The sequence below is a fragment of the Cheilinus undulatus genome, linkage group 1 (assembly GCF_018320785.1).
Source record: "Cheilinus undulatus linkage group 1, ASM1832078v1, whole genome shotgun sequence".
In the NCBI taxonomy this organism is placed as follows: domain Eukaryota; kingdom Metazoa; phylum Chordata; class Actinopteri; order Labriformes; family Labridae; genus Cheilinus; species Cheilinus undulatus.
Genome location: NC_054865.1, coordinates 7,517,099 through 7,543,106, shown reverse-complemented (window position 1 = coordinate 7,543,106; position 26,008 = coordinate 7,517,099). Strand labels below are relative to the sequence as shown.

The window sequence follows — 26,008 nt, the reverse complement described above, 5'->3', positions numbered from 1 at the left end:
CAATGAGGCTTAAATTAAGTGTTCACAGGTATTTCTGACCAGAAATAAGATGGACTGATGTCTTGAGTTTTTGCAGGTGTAGCTGTTTGTTGTTTTATCAAGTGCTTGTTCTTGTTATCACATTAATGAAATCGAAGAATAGCAGATCAGTGCAAAATCCTGAGTCCGGCCCGTCTGAGACAAGACTTAGCAAAAATGCACTCGGGTCTAAGACTAGACCAAGAAATTCAAAATGTGGTCTTGAAACTGGTCTCATGACCAAGACCGTTCTTGAGTACTACAACACTACTGTAAATATACTCAGGTACAGGTAAAATGTAGTCTATTTAAACGTGCGGCAAGTACTGAGTAGTAGAGACGTGAGATGCCTGAGGGGAGTGTGTGATCTTTTTTTTGCTGCTTGTGCCACTGACTGTCATGAAAAGTCAAAGCCAACTACTGACTAGTTTCCTGAGTTTAGACCATCATTTTTTACTTAAAATGTTAATATATTTTTAGTTAGAAAAGCCTCTTTAAATGTAATGAATTAGCATTCTTCTATATTTATGTTAACTGCTCAGTGCAGTGATGTTAGAACATTTAATTAGCTACTCTCCACTCCTGGTAGTTGGCACCAGATCTACCAGTGAGTTGAACTAATGATTCATAATTTCAATTAAATCAGGTCCACAGTCCAGGTTCAGTGCTGTATATAAACTGTTCTACCGCTTTAAACTGTAAAGCTACTGGTCACCCTCATAGATGTGCTTCATAGCTACTGTTGATCTGATGTAAACAACTCTAAACTGAATTATCAATGTCACCTCAGAGAAACTGCACAGTTTAGCACTATGTAGACGTAAAAAATGGGGTTGAAGTTGAATGTAGGCTGTGTCAGGTGATTCTACCATGAAGCTGATTATTTAGTGAGGACATTAAATGTGGACAAATGTGAAATTAAACTTGCAAGGAGGATTGAATGCCAGCAATCCTACACTGATAGTGTTGGATTTGTCTGTCATACAAAGTCAGTAAAGGCATGCTGATGACTGAATCAGGATGACTTTTATTCTCCTTTTTTTAGGTCACATTGCCACCTGTACAAGGTGTCAGTACTCTACAAAGCTGAGCTGACAGACCTACAACTAAACTAGCTCCTGTATCAAACACTGAATATGATCATATCAGTTTCAGTCAGTGTGATATCAGTAGCCATCATGTACTGGTATCAGTAGCAAAAATAGCTCTTCTTACTGTCCTTAGCTCTTTATAAATGGATTTGTCTGCTCAGTTTCTCCTCACTGAAACAGGAGCTGGACGGTTCGTCTTCCACAGGCGCGAGTGTCATATGGACAAAGCAGATCAAACTGAGAGGCTGCAGAGTTCAAACTTCCCTAGAAATCAGAAAGAGGAGGAATAAGTGCAGCAGGTGCAGAGGGAAACTTGACTCCTCACCCCTGCCCTCTGCTGTCCACTGAATCCCCCCTCCCCCCCTCCTCCCTAGCAGACTCTTTCTATGTTCACAGAGGAAACTGGAGCCTGTGTCTCCTGTCCTCCTCTTCTTGTTTATGTGCCACCAGCCTGCAGTAACACCTCCTCTGTGGGCCCGTAAACCTGACCTCTGACTCCATAACAAGGAGGGAAGTGTTGATGTTAAATTGTTAAGTCGTCTGGAGGACGGTCACCTGATCCTCTCACTCCAACACGACTCACAGCCAGAGAACAGCAGGCAGTAAAAACAGGGTTGTTTTTTCTCTGACTAAATTGCAGAAAGTGTTGTTGACCTGCTGACCCGTGTTTGTTTAAACCTGGTTTTATCTCTGAGGAGGAATATCGGCTCACACTGCTCTGCTTTCTTTCTCCGTTGGATGTAAAAAGTTGAAGACACAACAGAGATTTCTTTGTTTGCTGTCAGAGCTTCATTTGACTTTGTCAGTGATCACACTAGTCTTTTTGAAGCTTTTGAACAAGGCTGCCAACTTCTTCTTAATACTCGTCTTATTATCTGGAAGAATTCCAACATCACAGGCATATTTGTACTCATCTGAGCTGTGTTAAATAGACTGCAGCTCTTCTTCTGTTGTGCACGTTTGTGCAACATGAATAGCTTCTTTAAAACAGCCAAGAGGGTCTGATGGCTCCCCCCTGCTGTAGTGAGAACTGTGTGAAAGGGTAAATCTTATCTTTGTCTCCAAGTGAGTGCACTTAAGGGTAAAAGTACCTCCGACTTTATTTAGACCCTGCCTTCAGTGGAAATGCAAAGAATACGTCTGTAAGTCCTTCTTACATTTTTCCCTCCTGACCTTTTTTTTCTGTCAAAAAGAGCTAAAAGCAGATCGATATTTCTCTACATGCTCAGCCTAAAGTCAAATATTTAAGTCAAACTTAGATTTATTTAGACGTGTGCACTATGATAATGATTAGGGATGCTCATGAACAGGTTTAACGGTTAAATCCAGATCCCTTTTGTCGCCCATACCACAATTATGGGTCGGTTAAACTAATTAATAGGGCTGTCAAAAGATCACAATTTTTAAATGCAATTAATAGCATGATTTCTGGAGTTAATCACGATTAATAGCACCCCATTTATAGCATTTTTAAATTACACTATTTTGCATTCAAAACTGGCTTGTGTAATTTTGGATTTTACTACTGTCTTACTACTGTCTCTCTGTTAAACGAAGGAAAACAGGCTTCCTCTTCACATACAGGCCTACTTTTTTGGCGGATTGATTCTAACATGAACTTTACCGCAGAAAAAGGAACTTTTCATGGGCCTAAAAGGAAACATGTGAACAGTAAAAAGGTAAATGTTTAATAGCAGATGGTTCGGATGACTTTTGACTAGTCCCCTGAGCTGTGAATGAGTTTTTTAAAGTGAAAGAAGACATGAAGGAGCAGTGGTGGGCTGCAGGGAGACCTGGCTTAACCAGATTTTGAAAGCAACATTAAAGCCTGCAATTAATCACAGTGCACAATTTTAGAGCACTGATTGTGGATCAAAGTTAATCGCAATTAATGTGGTTACAGCCTTACTAATTAATAACCTTTCTTTTTTATCAGAGTAGGCCCTAACCTGACAGGCCAGATGGATTTGTTTTACGCATCCATCAGGTAAATCACTCATAGACAGTGTTTGAGAGAGGGCAGAGCCTTTGAAAAAAACCTCGGAGGGTGAGTGGGTGAATGTTCTGTCCGTCACATCTCTACGGGCCAATCAGATCAACAAAAATGTGACATAGCCGCTACCGAGTACTAAATTCCATAGAGAACTGCATAACGTGAACCATGGCGACTATAGACGTGTCAGTACACGACTTTTGTAGTTTTTGAAAAGAAAACAACTCACTGCTGTTCTTTGTTCTTCTTTTAATGAAGAAATGTCATCAAGTTCTGAAAAAAAATGGCACTTTAGCAGCATCCACGCTAATGTCTTCCGCTATACAGTTGCTGATTGGTCCTGTCACTTTCTAACCGGGCCCAAACTATTCAGATGGGAGCTTTGCAAGATGGATTCGCCAGTGGGAGACACGGTAACGGGCAAATCCATCTGCTTTGCGAGGTTAAAGGTGCAGTGTGTAAAACTGAATATCAACATCTAGAAGTGGGTTCTAGATTGCATTTCTCTGCTGGAAACTGTGGCAACCAGTTGAATTTAATGTGTATCTGTAATGTGAATATAATACAGTACAATACAATAACTTTATTTATCCTTTTTTCCTTTTTTCCTTTATGAAACCATGGTAACGTAAAAATCCAAGATGGCGGCATCTATGGAGGGGACCCTGCCTATGTACGAATTAAAGGTTTATTCTGAGTTGTTTTTTTGTTTTTTTTTTCAAAATAGCTATTTTTGAATTTAGATGACTAAACAGTTATTTAGATAGACCGTCTTAGAAATGTTTTGCTTTATTTTACCAAGTATGTTCAGCTAAATGCTACTAGGCTAGATATTACACACTGCACCTTTAAGTAGGCCCACGATCCTGATGAAACTTCCCATCTCAACTGTAAAGTAGCCTCCTGCCACTCGTTGCCACTTTAGTTGTTCTGAATGACGACTGCCCTGCTGCCACAACATTCTTTACTCCAGTATGAAGAAGTGCTGAATGCTAGAGCATGGATAGTATCCCATAGGACGAGCACTATAGCACTATTTTGATTTTTTAAAAAGTGTATAAAGTTGTACAAAGATTCGATGAAGAGACATAATATAAATTTTCATATTATCATGACCTAATCAAGGTTGTCAGAATTATCATGGTATTGTTATAATTTTCTGAAAATGTTCAAACAGTACAGACTCATCATTTCAAAGAGTTTCATCAAGGTTGATATAAGATAAAAATTACTATAAATTAAATGATCAGCACAGGGACTATACACTTTGAGTTTGTGACCTTGGTGAACAGCATCTGTTTACTTGATTTTTGACTAGTCAGCTAATCACAATCATATTTTTCATTTGATTGGTTGGAAATTTTACACCCTAAAACATCAAATGTTGTTGATCAGACTATAAATGTGTTTGGAAACAGAGCAGACAGGGATACTAAGAAGTTGTGGCAGGCTGGGAGACTGTGAGACTGATTTTGTCATTAATAGCTTCGCCTTTTGGCTGGAAAAACTTTCTGCATGTTTGAATTGGCTCTCAGCCGTCATTAGCCTCAAGATGACTGACGACTCTTAAGTGACTTTTAAGATCTGTTTTGTTAAAACTCAAGGACTTTTTCCTCCCTTTGTGATCTTTGCAAAGATTGTGTTTGACAAACACAATCATGTTTTCCTCCTCTGAAACACTGAAAACACTCCTATCAGTGACACCATGTCTTTGTTGGTCTTCTTCTTCTTCTCAGTGCTTAATGGCAGATCGCATACCACCATGCAACCAACTGTTTCAGAATGTGTAGTCTCATGAGGAAGTAAACAGGTTTATTATTAGTGGATTTTACAGTTTAATAATCAGAATAATAGAGATGCATATTTAAGTTTGCAGATAGCTGTCTGTACTGATATAACCTGCACCCCTAATAATAACCTCTGTGATCTGACTGAGGATCGTCTACCAGGGAAAGAACTGAGGAATGAGAGGAATGGCAAAGAGAGATGTGTCTTCATGATCAGCATCTTTGATATTCCAGATATAAATTGATGTAGAAAAAAACCTCCTGAAGTAAGCGATGATGGCGGTAGAGGTATCTCAGATCAGTGCACACAGTTTACATTACAGTGTGATTCCTGGCATGGCTCATGTGTGCTGTAGTGTTTCCCCCCGAGGCTGTGATCTCTGAGACTACGACTCGTTTCCAGAGAAGAGATAAGAGCGGTGGAGGTGCGCTCCCTGCTGATCCACTCCACTGATCTCCAGCTTTAATGAAGCATCTTTCAGCAGAGCTTCGTTAGTTCAGGCATGCAGCGTGCTACGACTGGTCCTCGGTTCACTCTCTGTCTGCACGCTCTGTAATTACAGAGAACTGCACTCTCTCATGATGCAACTGTTAATATGGAGCTCGCCTTCCTGCCTTCAGGCGCACAAAAACAGAGGATTAGCCGGCGGATGAAATCCTGTTTGGCAAACACAAAGCTACGAGTGAATACCTGCACAAGGCACCAACTCATGGTGTTTGTTTAACTGTAAAATAGGGCAAAGTCAGAGCTAGAGGAACGCAACACAAAGAACTGGTTTCATGTTTAACCATGCACAATAACGACGAGTAAGAGTTTCAGTCTGGATTGGTTGATTTATGACCACAACACTCTACAACACACTATAATTAGGTACACAAAAAATGGCCTAGATATTAGGTTAATATGTGAGGAACTAACTGCTAGTTTACCTACACAAACAGGCAGAGTTAATAACGAATGAAAGAGTGAGTTTGCTAGTTTGGTAGGGATTAAATGAGGAATTAACTACTAGTTAGCTATGTGTTGACATGTAAATGAAGACTAACTCCTTCATGAATTTGTTGGGTAATGAATGATTAATCAATTAAAAAAAACTGTTTGACAATATAATTAAAGTTTTATTTCACTATCCAAGAACAGTTAAGAGCTGCACAGCACAGGGGTTAGCACCGTTGCCCCACAGCAAAAAGATTCCTGGTTAGCTTCCCAGCCAGGGCCTTTCTGTGAGGGGTTTGCAAGTTCTCCCTCTGCATGCGTTGGATCTTTCTGGGTATTCCGGTTTCCTCCCACCACCAAAGACTAACTTGTTAGGTTAATTGGTGACTCTAAAATTGGCTGTAGGTGGGAATGTGTCTGTGTCTTCCAGTCTGGAAGTCACCCAGTGGTTAAAAAGAAACCATTTTTCATTTACCAATTTCTTTTGGAATAACAAAAACAGAAGATGGAAAACAAAATTTGCATGTTTTTCAATTAGCATGTTCTTATTCTTAATTGCACAGTATGTCAAATTCTGCCACCAGGGGGCTCTCAACCAAAACAGTAACAATATGATAAGTCCAGACGAGCACATCCAGCCCCACCCATATCTGCAGTTTACTTCTTGTTTTGAATTAAGGTCTCTGTTCAATAAAGCAGCACCTCATAAGGCGTACTAAACAGAAACCCAACGTTTTGTTTTCATTTAGAAATTTCTGAAATACATCGAAAAAAACTCTACCAGGTTTGTTGGATACGGTCCCAGAATGTGCAAGTGTGTTGGATGTGATACTAGAGCGCTTGTACATTATGGAACTGTATCCAACGAACCCAGAAGTGATTTTCTCAGTGCATGTCTTCCTCATTTTGAGAAATTTTGAGGGAAAAGAGAAGGCTGGTTTTCTGTTGAATAAATACCCCTTATAACATTTTTAATTCATCTGCATCAAATTCTAGAGATAAAGTGAAATATGGCCCACATTAAAACATGAAGCTTGTGCTTAACAGGTGTCCTGGTTTCAGCACAAGGCAGTGCTACCATGTTAAATCTGTAAACAAACATTTTGACAAGAAGATATCTTGTTTAAAAACATCCCAATGGACTATCACAGCAAATAGCAGCATCAATAACTTTTCAGGGGCGGGGCCAGGTGGTAGCCAGGGCTAAATAAGGAAATTTGATTGGCTCCCCAAAATCCTGAAAATTACTGTCCATTTGCCCTGTCAGCCATTAGCTAGCCATTTAGTCATATTCAATCACTATGCATGTATTAACTTACATTGGATTATTCTTACTAACTTTAAAATCCTTATGACAATATGAAAGTAGCCCCCCCATTCCTAATATGTCTGTATGTGGCCCTCTGTGAAAAAAAACCCAGTCATCAAATTATCGAGGCAAATGAGGTCTAATGAGGTGTCGTTCTGCTGGACAGGGTCTTCAATTACAAAACAGGATGTAGGAATAAAAGAAGGGAGATTGAGCTTGCAACCAATGGCAGCCTCCATTGGAAAGACACATTCAGATATAACTGCAAAAATGTTTGATTTCTCTTTCTACAAAAAAATTTAGGTAATATCTGAGAAACTATAAGACTAATTAAAAAACATATATAACATAAGTTTGCGCACTTTTGAAATAATGATAGATTAAAGTTCTACACACTATAACTGTAATTTGATAGTCAAGTACCTGAAGGGGTCGGTCAGATGCACATTTTGTTCTGTGCTTTGCTTTTTTTTAATTTTTCAATGGTTATTGGAAAACAGCTTGTTTCTTGTTTTTGGATTTTTCATTTTAGAATAAAGATCTGTTGGTTGCAAATTACTCTGACCCTTCCCCCAGCTGCTGCTGAAAGCTCTAGATATGCTCTAAAATGTATTAAAATTGCAAAAAATAACCTCCTCTACTAAGTCAGAAACATCAACAAGTAGATGACCTGAGAGAATGAGCTGAAAACAAGTGATTCTGTCCATTGATAAAGGAAAACAGCAGTGTGGTTTAAAGTCTAGTTTAGGTATTGTTAACTGGTTCATTGGTTAAAAGTGAACAATGCTTCTCCTCCTTCTCACACTGAAAGAAACCGAATCCAGACGCTCCTTTTTTGTGTCCTGAAAGACTTTTGCATTCCTCAGCTTTGAAAAACCCCTCTCTATTATTCCTGACTGTATGTAAGGTGACACCTTTCCTTTCTCCCCGTTATTTCTCCTCTTCCCACCTCCCTCCTCCTCCTCTTCTTCTCTTCTCCCTCACGGATCCAAACTCGCTTCAGTAACAACCCTGACAGGAGAGGAGGAGAGGGGGGCTGAAATCGGAGCCGCTCCCTCCACGGTGGAGGCGATTTATGGCGTGTTTGTGCACGGGGAGGAGGAGAGAGAGAGGGAGGAGGAGGAGTAGTGGGAGGAGAGTGGCAGTGGAAAGGAAAGAAAGGCAAGAAGCGGCGACAGAGGGTGAAGAAGTGGGACAAAAGTCTGCAGGGAGAGAAAAGAGCTCCGGAGTTTATTGTTGGAGCTTTAAAAGAGGAGGATTAGGAGGAGGAGGACGGGATGAAGAGGAGGAAGAGCAGTGGTCTGGCTCGGCCACGCTGCTGAACTTGGACTTGTAACCACATGTTTGGATCGCTCTGAGGGAAGGGAAGGAAGTCTCCAGGTAGGACGGGGCGAAGGTCGCTGCTGCTGCTGGTTACTGGGTCATTGGTGCACGTGTTTCTGGAAGCTTGGACTCTTTCTGTTTCTGTTTTTGTAAGAAGAAGCAGCAGAGTCATAGACAGAAGATTCGTAGAATCATTAGCAAAACAGATTCTTGTGTGAAATTAGACTTTGGAAAACAAGAAGATTGAAGGTTGGTTGAAGTTGTTTGCTGGAGTTGATGTTTGAAGCCTGATCTCAAGGTAAACCTTTCACATTTCTACAGCGTTTTTCGAACTGCTGCACTTTCATTCATGCAATTCCAAGTTCCCTCTGTCGTTCTTAGACCTCATCTTCACTAGACAGCTCTTCTTCTCAGCTGAGTTTCTCTGTTTTGACTTAGTATGACCTCTAAGTTGTTTTAAGCCCAGTTCAGACCAAATATTGGCAATGTAAGCACATCATTTTAGATCGTAGCTGGAGATGACTGTGGTCTCTGTTGGCCTGGCTAAAGCATAAACACAAGCTGAGCTGCTTTGAATCAGCTCAGTTGTCTTGAGCCCTGCAGTGATAATGTCACTGACAGCTCTTTAAATGTATGTTTAGCTAGTAACTCGTTTAAAATCGACGAGGTTTAAAGAAGATGGCTGTGGTTTTGAACAAGGTCAGGGAAACGGCTATAAACACTGTAGCTCCGCACACTTGCTGGTAAAGCAAAGTTAGATCAATGATTAACAATGCAAGTTTTGATAAAATTCACTAGCTGTTATTTTGCTTTAATTGCAAACACCCACGTCAGGAAATGCGATGCCACTAGCCACTTGACACACCTCAGCAGGAAAGACGTAAACTCAAAACCACTGGTGCAGGTGCAGAGAGCTGAAGGCATGGATCTTTTTTCTGAGCTCTTCAGTTCAGACATGAGTTTAGTTTTCCATCACAGACCTGTTTACAGTGGAGAAGAAGCATTGTAACTCCTGAATAATTAAATCACTTTAGCCTGAGTGACTGTGAGAGTCGTTGCTATTTATTTTAAGGAACCCTGCATGATCAGACAAATTTGCCTTTTTGGATAGATATTTATATCTCTTATATTTATACTGAACTGAAAAACTCAATAGATATTTGGATTTTAAGGGAAATGCAATTTAAGCTTATGAACTCACCAGGAGGCCGACATGTTTTAGTCTGCACTGGTAGTGTGACGTCACATGGCCAGAGTGCTCTTCGCCATTACTATGCCTTAACCCAGTGCCTCCCAGTCTTTTTTCCACTGAGCCCTCCCTTCACTTATCCAAGAAGAGCTGAGGCCCCCACTACCCACAAGAATAAATGTGACTTATTGCATCAATTTGAATTTTTATCCTCATTTAAAGCTAAACAAAATAGTCAAAACACAAGTGTTATTACCAAAAGACTTTTGTATGAACAATTCATGTGTTTCGTTGTGATCTTAGATAGTTTGAATGGTCCTGGTTTTAACAACCACAGAGCAGAAAAACCCTCATGCCTTTTAAGATTTAAGGTCCTGCCTTTTTTACCTTGCACCACGAGCCATTAATTGTCACAGTAGACAAGGAAACAATCAATACAGATCCATATTCACCTTGTCGTAGCAAATATGTACATCCACACCAGCAGAATATGTTTGAAATCTGTTTCTTGACAACCCTGATGAAGGCCACGAGCTAAAATGCATCTGATTAATGAAGTTGTTCCCCAGACTTCCGCTATGTATGAAGCTTTCTGTTTCCACACGGATCAAAACGTTGCAGGTATGGATATACACAGTACGAAACACTTGCAGTTTGCGCTTTTCAAAGTAAAAGTCGGTTGTAGCATTTCTTTCGAGAAACTCCCTTCATTTGTACATAATGCTTTTATTTTGAAAAGCTCCTGGGGCGGTTCCACTATACACTGAATCCAGTCACTTGTAGGGAGGATTATTGAGGTAAAACTTAAGAGGAATTATAGAGCTTTGACACGAGGGTGACAAAGCAAGCACGCAGCAAACTCCCACCTGGTATAAAAGCTGTGACGGTGCTAACATAGCATGTGCCGCAGATTAAAGCAGCAAAACATGCTGACAGTCTGAAACAGCCGGTTACTGCATAAGAATGGCGACGAGTGCTCCGGCCAAGTGATGTCACTCTACCAGTGCGGACCAAAACATGGCAGCCTCCTGGTGAATTTATCAGCTCAAATTGACTCAAAATGCAAATATCTAGTGAGTTTTTTGTTCAATATACATATGAGGGATACACATATCTATCCAACTAGTTGAATTTGTCTGATCATGTCTGGTTCCTTTTAGAAGACACGTATCCTCCTCTAGTCACAGTGGTGTGAACTGATTGGCTTTCAGAACGTTGCAGAGCAGTCTGTTACATGTGGTGCTGCAGGCTTAATCCATCATGAATGGGATGAACCAAACTGATTTTAGAATGTCTTTAGGAAGTTTATCTGAAAGCACCATAGATTGTTGTTCAATGCAAAAATGAAATAATCTACGACCCCCCTCTACATGCAGATAAAGCTTTAACAAGAGTTTTTAAATGCAGAGGAGAAAAATACATGTTCAGATATCTTAAAATGTGTGTGGTGAAAGTAAAAAAAAAATATGAATGCCCAGCTAAAGCACTAATTCGTGAAAGGATGGGAAAGTAGAGGAAACCAACATGTTTGCTCCTGCAGTTTCTTCCCACCTCTGACTGCAGAGAAAGAGGTGGGAATGAAGACTGTGAAAGGTGTAGGAGTAGAAGGAATAGTTCCAGGATTAGCTTAATTCTAGCTTTTCTCCCTCCTCCTTCACAGATCAGAGCTGTTTGTTGTGAAGATTATCGATCCCTCTGCTTCTCCTCTCATCTATTAAATTACTGATAGAAGCGTTATTCCCCCCCCCCCCATGCTACACAAAACTGTTGACTTTTATTTACCTTTTTGTCTTTGAGATGTTTTTGCTGGGCTTCCTTACACATGGCTGCACCAGGAGGAGGCTCTCCTCCTGTCTGTTTGATGTTTAATAAGGAGGTGTGCTGTTTTTATCCTCACTGCCTCTTATCTATGCAGATTCTTCTGGTTTAATTTGATCAGATTTAAGGGTTTGTGCCTTTAGCTTGGTAGAAAGAAAATAATTTGTTTTGTTTTGTTTTTTGCAGTCTAGAAAAGTGATATCTTATGACCAAGCCTTTGCCTTTACTGTGCAAAACCACCCCTGTTCACACAACTTTTTTCTCTAGTAAGTCTTATTTTAAAATGATATAGCCCAGTAAGTGCCGCAGGATCGAGCATGCAGAGCCCACATGATCACAACAACAGCGTGCTTGAGTGCTAACCGGTGCTAACCGCTAACACAGTGGCAAGGAAAAGGAGTGATGTCGGCCGTGTCGCGGTATTTTTTCGTTAAAGTCAGATAAAGACGTTGCAGCTGAGTACAAAACTTGTCATGCACAAGTTCCCCGTGGTGGCAAAGAACCGGGGAAGTTTAATACGACCAACCTCATTGGGCATTTGAAAAAAAACCCACAATATTGTCTATTGTCCAACTGCTCAAAGTTAAGAGTCCACAGCTCCAATTTCAAAATGAACATCTCACTCTAATAACAAGAGCAGAGCAAATAATAATCAGTCAGTTAACTAAATTCCTAACAAAACCCTTCCTACCCCTCCATCTCCACTCTCTGCAGTCCGAGCATGATGTGGAGATTCTTTTTTAAGAAGATAAGCATTTCAGCTTTTCACACCCTGTCCCAACACATTCATGCTCACAGAAAGAAACACGGTATAGACAGGCTTGTCTAATTTATTTTTGATTTATTTTATTTAATTGTAGAATGTGCTTATGTTTAAGATCAAAATTTATGTAACCCATTGGTTAATAATAAATGGGTCAGTTTTTCTCGTACCTACTGTTGCTGACTTGTTCTCTGAGTAATACCACTTGATCAAGCCTTTTCTAACATTCCATACTAGAAAACAAGTAATAAAAGTATGTATGATTCGTGCTGATATCGTATTGGCTGATATCGGTATTGGCCGATACTCAAGGCTGAAATATCGGTATTGTATTGGAAGTGAAAAAATCTGATTGGGACATCCCTACTGCAGTACATCATATCAGTTGATGGGTCGGTCTTTAATGCATGCTAGTATCTACACTACCACTCTAGTCTGGATGAAGGCATCCCAGACCACCTCTGTATGCAGTCTGAGTTCTGAGATATTCAGCTGTTTTCAGTATATTGGCAGAACTTTTAGTTATGTTTGGGCCAAAAACTGACGGTAAAGTAAGGTGAGATGAGGCAAGACAGGTGCCTGAGGGAACCAGTGGGTGGAAAGGAGGATTGACACAAACCCAGTGGTGCTCCAGATGTCCTCACATCTTACCAGGGGCATGAGAAAATAACCTGCTGAAAAACATAATAAAGTCAGCAGCTTTAGGGTTGCATGCAGGGTGGATGTAGTGACTACTTGGATGGGTAGAAGGGTTGCCATGAGCCCCTGGTCATGCTGTGGATGTCCCATGGACTCGGGCACAGACAACAGGTGTATTACAAGGGGTGAAAAGTCTTGGAAAAAAGATGCCGTCAAGCTCGACCTTGGCTGCTGAGTGAATCACATATATGACACATGTGTTGACCTTGACTTTGGCTGCCCTCAACTCCCTCTCCAGCCCCAGGTTGTTGCACAGCAGGCCACATGATAAATCCTTGGAACCCTGCATGGCTGAAATTTATGCACATGACTGTAGAGTACTGGTAGTGCTTGGTTTAAATGAATTGGATGCTGGCATGTGATTGGCTGATTAGATACTAGCTAAAGGTGCAGTTGAACAGGTATGCCAAATTTTTCTGCCTTAATGCTGAATGAATTAAGTCTAATTACAGCCTCCACAGCAGTGTTAGGGTTAAATCTGTGTGGTGAAAAGAGTAAAATGAGAAATGTGGTTGTGGTTCATGTGTGGGACAGAGGCACAGAGAGGACACTATATCACTGTGAGTTTCTGCTTGCGGCTATGGGCCTGCAGGGAAATGTAATGAAAGGTCTTCCCTGGTCACAAAGCCACTAATCCCACCTCAGCTTACTCTGATAAATCACAAAGAAATACATGAATAACGTCCCCGAGCAGCCAGCCCGGCGACAGCAAGGCAGATTAGGACCAGCACGCTCTGTGACCTGAAGGAATCAAATTAAAATCAGAACAGGAGGATGAACCGTGCAGGCTGCTTGTAACAGCAAATCGTAAAAAACAGAAACATGCCTTCTTCGCTGATGAGGAAGATGAGTTATATTTGCCTGGTGATGTAATATTCAGTTCTGTGTCACAGCTGGATTAACCTGCTATCAGCCGGAGGAAACATCGCTCTCTGCAGTTTGTGCTTTTTTCTGCTAGAACAGAGAGAAGTTTTTTATCATCTGGTGCTTGTAATGACAGAGAAATGGGCAGAGTCTGGACAGCTGATGGACAGGAGCAGTGGGGGGTCTGTGATGAGAGCAGAGTCATGAAGCTGAGGCTGAGGAAGGAGGAGAAATGGGGTAGTAAAGATGCTGAAACCCAATAAACAGAAAAGCTTCAGGGCAGAGGATGGAGAGAAAATGCTTTCCGAATGCATTAAGAGGTATTTTTCCTCACATTAGCTCATGTTAGCTCAAGTCACAGAAAACTGAAGATGACGTCTGATACTGAAACAGAAATGATGAGAGAGACCAAAGGGCTGGGGAGTTTGTGGATGGAGTGCTTGGTCATGATACAGAGATGCAGTTTCAGCTGTCATCGCTCTTTAACTGCTCTCTCACTTCCTGATTGAAGATTTCCAATTCAGCATCATGACGATGAAAAAGTTTACTGGTGTCTGAAGTAGGTCACACTGTGGTTCATGATGAGTGGAGAGAATAAAAAAATGGACAATTCTGTTTTGGGGGGAAATTCTGGAGGGAATTCATAACATTAGCATATAATTCTAACCTTGCAAAGCAAATGGATACATCCGTTTTCTTGTTTCTCACTGGCAAATCCATCTTGCAAAGCTCCCGTGTAAACTGTTTGGACCCGGTTAGAAAGTGACAGGACCAATCAGTGAAGAGGGGCAGTACTTTGCGGCGTGGCAGAGTCGTGATGTAAGCAAACAGCAACAAGAGGCCAGTGCAATTATGGTGAAAGAGATTAGTATGGATGCTGCTGAAGTGTCAGTTTTATCAGAACTTGACGACATTTCTTCATTAAAAGAAGAACAAAGAACAGCAGTGAGTTTTTTCTTTTCAAAAACTACAAAGTCATGTACTGACATGTCTACAGTCGCTAGGTTCACGTTATGCCATTCTCTATGGTTCTCCATAGGTGCACAGCTCAACATGTCACTTGTTTTGTTGCTCTAATTGGCCCGTAAAGATGTGACAGATAGTACATTCATCCAATCATCGTCAGAGTTTTTTTTTTCAAAGGCTCTGCCCTTTCCTAAAGGCTGTCTATGACTGGTTTCCCAGATGGATGTGTGAAACAAATCCACCTTGTGCATCAGGTTGGTTTAATTCCCCATCCACTTAAATGCAAATTGCATTAAGCCCACTAGTCTGACGCCAAATGAATACATTCTGCAAACCAACTTCACATTGCAACAGTAAAACAGTGTCACACTGTGAAGATACTAAGTTGGTTTGCAGAATGTGGCTAACGCTAGCAGTGCTAGCACAACTGGCCTTTAAACAAGATCTAATTTTTATAACCCAGCTGGTTCTACGGCATGATATTATTGGTTAGCATTGTTTGTACCAGAGTAAAGAGCATTGTAGCAGTGATTCAACAAGAACACCCACTACTGGTAACCACTGTAGCTGTTCTTGTTGAATCACTGTAGCAGTGATTCAACAAGAACAGCTACAGTGGTTACCAGTAGTGGGTGGCAGCGTTGCAGTTTAGACAGAGTGTTAGACTGGGATTGTGGGACTGAACTGATGAAGTTGTTGATAATTAGTTTAACTGACTTCTAATTCTGGTGCCAACATATTTTACCGTTTAATCATCTAACTGTGTGCATCTCTAGACATATCAAGAAATGTTCAGCAGACTGAGGTCATCTTGACACAAAATTTTTACCTCAAAATGGAAACGGAAAGCAAAGCTAAGATGTATATGCACTCTGGTGTTGCTTAAAAAATGCAATTTGGGGCTTTTTATGCCTTTCTTTAGAGAGGCTGACAGTTCCTAGAGTCAGAAACAGGTATGAGAGAGTGAGGGAGAGACATGCTGGAAAGGAGCTAGACCCAAGCACTAGGCCATCTGCACTCTTGAAAGTGCACTTTTGGTAAATTTCTCCAAAATTTATGAGAAATTTATAAATAAAAACAAAACATTAGTTCTGTTTAGTAAATGAAGCTCAGCGTTAATGCATACAGGGCATGCTAGTCATACATCCAGCCATGATAAGCTGACGCCAGCTGATCCCAATTATTGCCTTCAAGCTCTACCTCTCAACACAGCAGTGTATTTAGATATGATGTACTTCTCACTGATCCCTGCCTGCATTAATGCTGATGCAACACGAGGCTGCTGCTGCTGGTAAAGCTTACCTTCTCCACCCCAGCCTCCTCCTTTTAACATAGAGCTTGTTGCACCCTTATATTGAGACTCATGCTAGTATGTATGATTGTTTTTGGACTAAGTTTATTGTATTCAGTATGCATTGTCATAAATGTATCTGTCTGTATGGGGGGTTTCTAGCTATGCACTCCCTGGAAAGTCAAAGTGTGCTGCTTGACTAACCCAGGGAGCGTCTTTTTGAGCAGAGCCTCCTTCGCCAATTTGCAATAAAATGTTAAAATGTATGACGAGAGTGTTCCTGACTAAAATACACCTTATGGTGTGCCGTTTTGATGCAGCTGTGTAGGGCGTTCCATGTTACAGAGATGAGTTTAGATGACTGAACTTGCACCCCTGTTGCAGTCGGCATGACACGACGCTTCCTGTTACAATTATGAAAATAAAGTATTTCTCTGTCTTTGAAAACTTTAGGATTTTTTTTAAATACTGTAAGACCATAATCAAAAATATAACGTAGTTATGGTCACTTTTTAAATGAATAAAGATATTTAAAAGTTTCTGCATCTTGCACCTCTAACGTAACACATGACAGATGTGTTCAGCTGCAGACTTCCTGTCTTGTAACTTCACTTGCTGTGTTGGCATAACTCATGTATCCTTACGCCTTTTACTGTATGAAATAGTGCCATTGCATTACATCACTGTAATGTGGGAAAATGTAAGGTCTTACATGGTGTTTTTCATTGGCAGTTCAGTTACAGAAGAACCAAGGTGATAAGGAGTGATGCAAAAATAGTGTAAGTAGTTACTTGTAGCTTGAGTTAATAAGTCATGCAATGGATTAATTCTTTTTCTAAAAATTAACTTGTAAGGGGTTGGTTTTTAAGGCCTTTACAACACTGTTAGGAGGCCTGAGCTTGAAAAAAAAGTTTAAACTGTCTTGGATGATATTTATTGTGTTCATAAAAGTCCAAAAAGTTCAGTTTCTGTGCAGCTGTGTAGTAGTTGAGCTCTTAGCTTGGGGTGATAGGTTTGAGGAACAGACCCACCGCTCATAAAATGCACTCCTGGTCACTTGTTCTCTTTGGCTGAGGAGTATTTTCAACCAAATGTGCTCATTTAACAGTATCTACTGTCTTCACAGCATCCACTAGTACGGTAACCACTGATTTCTTCACATGAACGATTACGGTCTGATGAGGGAGAAAATATGATAAGTGGCACTACCAGCCTCGTGGTCATGCATTCTTGCATGATTTGTAGGAGTGAAACAGCTGGTTTCAATACAAAATAATGGGGGCACTAATAATGTCTGGCTGCATGAAGTAGGTGATATTGGCAGCTGAGTCTGTGATAATGGTGCATGTTGTAGCATTGTTTACTTGTGCATTGGTCACACTGGTGTAAAAGATGCAGCCAGGTTCATAGATGAAAAATAGGTATTCAAACTTTGTCTTATTGGCTGGTGGGCATACTTCTGTGATAATTACCAGTTCTTTATCCTGCATAGTTAAATTATTTACCAACAAGGTCGTTCATTAAGTCACTGTGTGCTGAGCAAACATTTTTTAAACAGGAAAAATCTAATATGAAGCTCTCCTGCTGGGCATGAAAACAGTTTAATTAAAAATGATCAGAAGCTGGGAGGGATGATTAAATCACTGTGTACAGACGCGGCTGGTGATGTGGAGGTGTTGTACATGTTTGGATGTGTAAACAGTTTGTTTACAGCTGAATTTCTGTTATTGGGGACATTTTTTATGCAAAACAGGACAAACAGCTTTAATATCACTTAATAATGTGTGATGGACCGTGGTGTGAATGGATGATAGACTCACAAAAAAAGCATTCTAGAGTTGTAGATGACCAAACTTTATTTGGACAAGTCTATGTCTATGCCGGTTGTGTGTGTGTGTGTGTGTGTGTGTGTGTGTGTGTGGGGGGGGGGGGGGGTCAGTGAGGTCAACAGAGAGTGCAAGTGGAGTTGATTACCCGTCTCCGCTCTTATCTCCATCCTCCTCTAATGCAGGAAGTGCCAGCTGATTATTCTCTTAATCAAAACTATCTCCTGTGTGATTAGCTCGTTGCTAAAGAGCCCTTCAGTCTGAATGGGTATGCGGCTGCTGGACCTGCATGCTGCTTTCAGCTCTTAATTGCATTATCATAGTGGACGCTCCCCCTGCAGCCCTGAGTGAGCAGATTCAATGTGAGGGGAGACTCCCTGCAGGTGTGACCACAGGCATCAAGGAAATTACATGTTTATCGAAGGGACTCTATATCTGAAGAATCCGCCCTTTAAAGCTCATCTCATCAGTTAAGATATAGTGCAAGATTGGTGTTACCTCATGGAGAAGATGGGGACAACATGCAGCAAACAGCATGAGGGTAGGAGTTGAACTTGCAACCAGTGCATCAAGGACTGTAGCCTTCATACATGTAGCATCTCCCTCTACACACTGAGCTAAACCAGCACCTTAGAACCCAACTTTTTCCCCTCAGTGAAACTCAGAAATCATTTTTGCCTCATTTAAATGCAACAAGAATAAAAAAGTGAAAACTTTCTAGTAACTGCAGAAGAAAACTCTACAAGTTCTGATTCCTTGAATTAAAAAAACATGAACAGATCTATTTAACCTTCAGCTCAAGTGCATGGGCTTCAGCTGTAAATAAAAAGTTTCTAAGACTTAAATACGAAGTTGTCATCTTGGTTGCAATGATTTTTTCCACAGTACACTTAATTTTCTTTGTTTGAACACTTGGCAAATGTTATCATGATTATCATGCATTCAGTCTGTGTAGAAACCATCCCTCCCTTTGTGTTTAACTTCCTCCATTGAGTTAAAGTCGCAATCAACCCTGTTCCTAACACTTAAAGTGCCTTTACTCTCTCACACAACACTTTAAAAATGTCCTGATATCTTCAGGTTGACATAACCAGATATAGCAGAATTTTGCACCTCATCTTTACTAGTTTCTTTCCCCACCAGACTCATCAGAAAGTATTGACTGAAGAGAGAAAAGAGAGTTAGGTAAAGCTGGAGTTATAATTTCATTAGGTCATTTAAAAGGATTACAGCTCTTGTTCCAGTCCAAACTATTATCAACAAGTGAGCAGGCAGCAAACTGATGAGTGCTGAATGGTGAAAACATCGATCATTTCTGTCCTCCAGTGTTTCTCAAATGGTGTGATAAGGCACACGGGCAAGTCTTGGTGTGCCTTGGGAATCAGTTTGTTAAAACTGCAACTATACAACTACTCCAGTAACTGTAACTTGTTTTAGAGAGGTGTTTTGAGTGGATAGGGTGTACCTTGAGATTTTGGTTTGATCTTAGGTGTGCCTTGGGCAAAAAATGTTGAAACCACTAGACTCAAGTGTATCCTGTCCCTGCTTTTCACTCTTTGCATGTTGATAACTTTATTTTTTTCTCCTGGGCTGTCTTCTACACATTCTGCTGTTCAGGCTCTTGGTCAAAGCTTGGCACATATGAAGCATACTCAGAACGCCAAGGTCAGTTTGGGGTTGATTGAGGTGCATACATTAGGGCTGGACATGCATTATACCATCAGCATGATATCAGTGCTGGCAGAGATTTGCTCAAATGTTAACAATCCATAAAGGCAGGTATGAAAATTTCTGCTGCTACTTACATCCAGTATATCAGCTCTAAGTATGAATAAGTTGGTGGAGTTTTATGCTGGACCAACAGAACTGTGTTCACTCATTTTGAGCTGCTTTCAAGGCCTGAAGTTTTAGGTCTGAACTACGTTAACATCCATACTCATACTAGTGTGGGATAAAATGAGTTTCTAAATATTTGCACATTTGAATTTTGACAGAAATCCAATATTGTGCATCCCATATTTTGCAAGAGTAAATCAGTCTCTAACATCATTATTGATGTTTTAGTTTGACTCAGTATAATTGATGCCGGATACATATTTGTAATTATTCGGCCAATATAAGAGAATAAATCAACATTTTTTTCCCCATGGCATATAAATGTGTTGGAAATATTAGACATAAAAACAGCAAAGCTGTTTGTGTAGCAGTGCTAATGATCACTTGTCATAATTTACCATCACGTGTTTATTTTACTACTTCCGTTGTGTAAATGCAGCCTGCAATACATTTTTGTGGGATTTGTGGTATGTTCTGCTTAAATATAGGGATACAAGGATATATATTCTAAACCAGCTTAAAATCCATACAAATAAAGGGGGATTTAAACCCATACAGCCCGGCTTGCGTATTGATACTCAGTTTGAACAGTAGGGGGTGCTGCCTTCCTTTAACTCTGCTTATTTGTCATAAACTCTGTCCAGCTGACCTGAGAGCAGCAGGTAAACAAGACAGTCGTGGCAGGAGTGAATGAAGTCTTTTCGTAGTGGACGTGACACCCTCTTTAAAGGCAAACACTCAAAGTGTGTTAAAATAGCGAATGGTTGGACCTCTGATGAACACGGCTCATCTAAAAAGCAGTGAGTTTAAGCTTCTCTTCGACTTATACTGAGAAAAAACGATGCTGAGGTTCTGAAGTCTGCTATAACTGAATGGGAGGTTGACAGGGCAAATCACAGAATTGCTGTCATCGCTAACGCACGGTAAATGTTGCAAGAAGTAAGCCAACTAGTGCATCAAGTGCTTTGCCCACACGCTTGATTTGGCCATCCAAGCCCAGTTCATAAACTGTACTAGTTTACTGGGACAGGCAAGGCAATCAGCAGCCACAGCTGTACCCGTGTCCAAACAGAAACTACCTGAACTGCCCCCGCACAAGCTAATCATCAATGTAGCAATGCACTGTGAAGTAGAGCCTCTCCAGAGGTGTAAAGAAAACTCTGCTTTTCCTCTAGTAAAAGTCCGTCTCTCCATACCAGCCAGTTCTGTCCCAAGTGACAGAGATCATTTAACTGACATTTTGACAGTTGAGAGGTCTCAGCTCCTGTGTGAGGATGTAGATGGGCTTATTCTTCTTTAGAAAAACATGTAAATTCCAAGCCAAGAATGAGATCGTGGATGCAGCACGCTGAAATGAGTTTCCTCCGCAGGGTGTCTGGGCTCTCCCTTACAGATAGGGTGAGAAGCTCGGCCATCCGGGAGGGACTTGGAGTAGAGCCGCTGCTCCTCTGCATTGAGAGGAGCCAGATGAGGTGGCTTGGGCATCTGGTCCGGATGCCTCCTGGACGCCTCCCTGGTGAGGTGTTCCGGGCAAGTCCCACTGGGAGGAGGCCCCGGGGAAGACCCAGGACACGCTGGAGAGACTATGTTGCTCGGCTGGCCTGGGAACGCCTCGGGATCCCCCAGGAAGAGCTGAAGAGTGGCCGAAGAGAGGGTTCGAATCGTATCGTGGGTTGAGTATACCTTAATGTCCCTACTGAAATATTTTAAAATAATGTTTTTTCTTGGTTAAATTACTATGAATTCATATCGTATGTTTTTGGGAATCTATATCAAACATATCTGTGATAATATTGATTTGTTACTGAATAATTTACACTCTCTACATTGTTACGCTCTGTTAACTGAAAGCGTTGCGTCACTATTGATCTTTGTGGTGGAGCTCATGAACCAACAGTAGGCTGAACAGTTTGTCATGTTTAGGGACTTCTGGAGCTCATTAGAACCAGAGTGGCTGAGAGAGACCTAAAACGCTGCTGCTGTTATCAGAATAACCTAAATGCTGGCACCAAAAGTGAAAGTCTAGTGCATCGCACAAGAGAAACCACACAGCTGCTCCACTTGAATTCTTTCTCCACTGGTTATTTTTTCTGTCATTGCTTTACTGTGAGAAACAGAAGCAGACCAGTTTAAATCACCAGTGTCGAAAAAATAGCACAAAACTGGCCTACTGAGATAAAAGAGAAGAATTCCAGTGTACTTGAAGGTGAAACAGCTGTTTCCATCTATGCAGTTCTGGAGTTGCAGAGAGCCATTTAACATGTATTCTGCTTTTTAAAATGCTCTCCCTCCTTTCTGATAGACTCCATCTCTGCAGATGCTTTCTGTAATGTTTATGGAAACTCAGAATAATATGAGCCTTTTAGGGAGAAAACATTTTTTGTGGCCATACCTTGATTGAGCTGATTATGTTGCAGCCATTGCAACCTAAATGAAGGATGCCTTTTTAGTGGTGTAACCCCCCAAATATCTAAGAAATAGGTCTATTTAAAAACATCAGAATTCCCCTTCAAGCTCAGCTGTGGTTTGCAGTCGATAAACTGTCACCCCTCCATGGATTACAGAGCGCCCTTCGCTTTAACTTTGGAAACTTCTGCTTTGATCGCGTTCGTGGCTGAATGAAAGTGAATGAGTCACTGGATAAGTGTTTCAAAGGAATGTCTGGAAAGAGGCTGATTGCTCTCCCTTTGTGTTATCCTCTAATTTACAGCCATTAGACCGAGTTATTTGTTGTTCCTGCACCCCGGTGCCACCCACGCTGCCCTGGCTGTCCCTCCAGTGCTGTCCTCAGCTCTGATTAGACGACCGAGGAGGCTGAAAGAGCCGCAGTCCTCCTCCATATAACAGCGGCCGACTCTTTTGTTTTTACGGCTACAATTAGAGCCCAGAAGTGTAAGCGTTTTGTGCAGCTCTTGCAGAATCAACAAAAGCTGCCTATTAAACTCCTCTTTAGTGGCCCTGTCTCTCACTTTTATCTGCTGGCTGTGTTTATGAGAGTTTGAGGCTGAAAGGCCAATACACCTCCACATCCCACAACTCAGCCTGGACCTTATTTACTGAGTCCTTTCTCTGCTCTTTTGTGCTGTTTCATCTTCTCGCTATTGCCTAAATCTTCTTTTATTTTCTTCTCGCTGTCCCCCAAGCTCCTGCATCTTTCATTTTCTTATCTCCTTCTGTCTTCCACATTCTCCTTTATTTTCTGTTCTTCATTAATGTTCTCGTTTCCTCCTCTTTATTTCTCTTATCTGTCCTTCCTCCTCTCCTTTTCTCACCTCCTTTCACCTCATCTGCTCTCCCTGCTCTTACATCTTTTCTCTCCTCACTTCTCCTCCCAGCTCAGCATCTTTGGATGCTCTTAACATACAACATAGACACCAACTTCACTAATCAACCCATTAATCATCTCCATGCTCTTTGAATGCTTCATCTCTGGTAGCATTTGGATTAAAGTTCTCTGAAGAGTTACACTCAGACTAAAAATCTCCGTGTTTTTATTGTCCTTTAACTTATATATTTTGAAAATGTGTTCCTCCCATAAATTTTCTTTCTAAAGAGCAATGAAGGATAAACCTAAAAATGCAAAGTTCAATAATGTCTTAAAGCAAAAACATGCAACTTTGTCACCTTTAAGAAGTAGTTTCAATGTTGATGTAACAAAATTATAACTTTCAGGGTGAATGGCATCCATCTCATTTCATCAGATCACCCCACATGTTACTCTGGCAGCTGGCCACAACTCTCTTAACAAGAAGTGCTGCCAGCTTTATGGCACTAGTTCACACACCAGCCTTCAGCTAAAAAGAAGCCAGTCAGCTTGGTTCTGTACTGTTAAAATGGCTGAGATTAAGAGACAAAAGGTGAGGGGTTAAGCTAAGAAGAGAAAGATTTAGGGGGCCCCAGAAAGAAGCTGGAGTAAAGCAACAGTCTGACAGCATCCATGCAGATACTAGGGGTGTAAGGCTGCAGATATGCTTGCTAATAACTATGCAGATGCATGATGTCTGTCATGCATCTCCTGCATAGTTGTTAGCTATGCAGTTATTAGCTTATTGTTTAACAGATCAGCTGTGCACGTCCAATAAAAAAAAGTCTTGCAGCAGACCAGAGCTCTTCGACAGCCCGCTCTATCAGACTGTTCATGATATCTACTAACGCAGCTACGGAGGTAATGTAAGCTATGTAAACTGCATAGATCTGTTATCTGTAATAATTTGAGCTGAAGCAAACATAGCTCCTGTTTCCTCAGCTAAGTTTGCTTCGGCTAACTTACCTACATTGACTTGCACACTAATGTAGACTATATAGCTATGTTAGCTGTAGCTAACGCTAACAATCATGATATTACAAAATTGGAGGAGATAATGCATTTAAATGCATTTTTAGGAACTGCAACCTCTTCTCCCCCCAAAATAAACCTGTGATGGCATGTTCAATTCATTTCTGAGCAAGATATATACAGTGCTTAACAAATTTATTAGACAACCAAAGTAAGGTTTATGCCACAGCTGCCCTAAATTAACAGCATTGGTAATTTCCAAAATCATTGTTTATGTTTCTGCAATGGTTAATACACCAATATGTAGAAGCTCTTTAACCGAAATGATATTTTTAATGGTAAGATATAATTATTATTGTTATCCATGAATTTTCAAATTTACTGATTTACAAAAAAACTGAAAAAATAGTAAAGCACATTAATATTTCTTGATTAATATGTCACATTACAGTTATTTACTTGCATTCCTGAAAAGAAAAATGAGTTTTAGTGGTTGAATGTTATGCTTGATTCATTTCTGACTTCTCAGATAAGCCCAGTGAGCCGGCTCAAATTTAGATGAATTCAGTTTGAAATCCCTCATTCCTGTTCAAAATGGTAAAATGAGGAGAGCTGACTGAAAATGAAAGTCTGCATTAAAGCACTTCATGATGCTGGATGGTCTCTGAGACAAATATGACAAGTAGTCTAATAAATTTGTTAAGCACTGTATATTTGAAGCCTCTCTGTGTTCACTACTTTTAACTGCACCTGTAGTTTTGAGTTTTATTTCTCTCCTGCTGAGGTGTGTTACGCTGCTACTGACTATACCACATTTCCTGATGCGGCATTCACAATTTAAGCACTTGTGAAAAATGACAACTACACATTATTTATCATTCATAGTTTAGCTTTAGCAGCGGTACTGTTGAGTGTATGCCACCAAAGAGTTCACAGCTACTTCTCCTTACCGTATTTTTTTGCCACAGCCAGCTTCTTTCAATCATCACGGATTTAAAACAAACAAGTCATGAGTTAAACAAAATGAATTGCTGCGGTGCTGGGCTCAAGAGAAGTTGAAGCTAGGTTAGCGTCCTTGCAGCTCCTAATGCTAAACCGAGGTGTGCAGATGACTGGACTCAGACTGAGCTGCTGTCTGTCACATATTACTCTGCTACGCTAACGGTAGCATCAGCTTTGTGCATGACAACACAATACTTGTATTTACATCGGGAGTGGTGGTGTTGCAAAAAGCCATTACGTAGCAGAAACAGGGTATTGATACCAGATAACTGCCCACCTCTAAGACAAAGACGATGTTTAAATCTTTAAATTAATGAAAATTAGATTGATAGTTTAAGTTGAACCCGTGACAGTGGAAACTGATGACTTTAAGCTCAGTGACCCTGTGGTTATATAAGTATTTTTTGCGTTATTATTTCCATATCTGATGCGTATATTCTGGCATAAAAAAATGATGAAGTACTCAGAAAAGTTTGTTAGGACCCCCCTGTTAGTAATCTTTTAACACAGTCACTGTTTAAACCAATAAATACTAAAGTTTGTCTCTAGCACTGAGTTCTCACATTGATCTTTAAGTTTTCAAGTTTTATTTTAACCTTGTAGAAATGTCTGTGAGCTAAAAACAGCTTGGAAATAGAGTTTGACTTGATATTGTTTCCTTTGCCAAAGAGGTTATGTATCCAATCTCTGTTTTGTCTGACTGCAGGGCAGCAGAGGAAGAAATAAACACAATGCAGCAGTTTTCAGGAAACTTTGGGAAAGGGTGTAACAAATGCTAGGAAGAGCTGATATTTCGACTGTTTCTGATAGGAAGATGACAAATTTATGGTGTTATTTCACTCCAAGCATTTTATAAACTGACTGATCACTTTATTAGGTACAACTGTTAAACTGTTGGTTGCCAGTCGGCTCCTTGGCTGTTAGTGCTTTTCTCTCCAGCTTTACCAAAGGTGATAATCCCCTCTGGACTCCGATGTTTGTTGCTGTTATGGCAGAAAAACTGATTCTGCAACTGTTCTA

At 40.6% G+C, this 26,008-nt stretch overlaps 1 protein-coding gene across 3 annotated transcripts in view; it reads left to right on the top strand.

The window, feature by feature from the left end:
• Positions 1–26,008, top strand: part of large2 (LARGE xylosyl- and glucuronyltransferase 2) — a 165,037-nt gene that overhangs the window by 94,257 nt on the left and 44,772 nt on the right. Inside the window, exon 1 of one of the 3 annotated variants that reach the window (XM_041790506.1) lies at positions 8,400–8,515. The exons of the other annotated variants lie outside the window; for them this stretch is intronic. The gene's annotated coding sequence lies outside the window, so the exon portion shown is untranslated. Of the gene's footprint in view, positions 1–8,399; positions 8,516–26,008 lie in introns of those variants that run through there. 3 annotated transcript variants of the gene reach the window in all.